This window comes from Brassica oleracea, chromosome C7 (genome assembly GCF_000695525.1).
Source record: "Brassica oleracea var. oleracea cultivar TO1000 chromosome C7, BOL, whole genome shotgun sequence".
NCBI classification, from domain to species: domain Eukaryota; kingdom Viridiplantae; phylum Streptophyta; class Magnoliopsida; order Brassicales; family Brassicaceae; genus Brassica; species Brassica oleracea.
The window spans coordinates 14,902,270-14,903,075 of NC_027754.1; positions in this window are offsets into that span (position 1 = coordinate 14,902,270).

Consider the following 806-nt stretch of genomic DNA (forward strand, 5'->3'; position numbering starts at 1 on the left):
TTCTATGCATATATGTATGCACAATGCAATGCATGAGACTCAAATCATCAAAGAAAACGTGATCAAATACTTGGTACCTCCCCCAAACTTAAGTTACACAGAGTCAGTCTCTGTGTTGTCAAGTGGAGAGAGATACCCAAAAGAAAACTAATATGCAGAAAATGAAATGGTATATACAAGGGAAAGTAGTGAAATACCTTATACGGATAGTGAGTAGGGGTAGATGCCCCAGCATCGTCGTCGTCATGTGGGAATGTGGTGTAGTAACCACCTATTGCTGAGCTGTAGCCTCCAAACCATGGCTGGCTCTGAACCTCGTCAATCTCGACCTCATTATCAGAAGAGGCTAGGGATGGGGACTTGTTTCCTGAGGCGGAGGGTTCAATGGGTGGGTTCCTCCACTTGCGCTGGAGCTGTCTAGCAGTGAGGGGGAAACCAAGATCCGCAGGCTGAGGTGGAGGCTGGGGGACTGATGTGTTCGAGAACGCGAAATCTGCAGAGCTACATCCAGCTATTCCTCCCCTGGTCATGACATCAGCTACTTTCTTCATGAACTTGGCTGAAGTCTTTGCTTGCTTCTTCACAGTCTTGCTAAGCGTCTTGCACTTGTCTTTCAGCTTTTCTATCGTCCTGTCTTGTTCTTTATTCCATCGCTGAAGTCGACCAATATGTTCATGAGCATCACGAAGCGCACCAGGAGGAAGAACTCCAGCATATGGCTGGAAGCAGTAGCGCGAAGGTTCATAGACGGGTTCAGATGCTTCTGCAGCAGGTTCGTCATGTCTCGTCGGAGCACTCATTTTCCT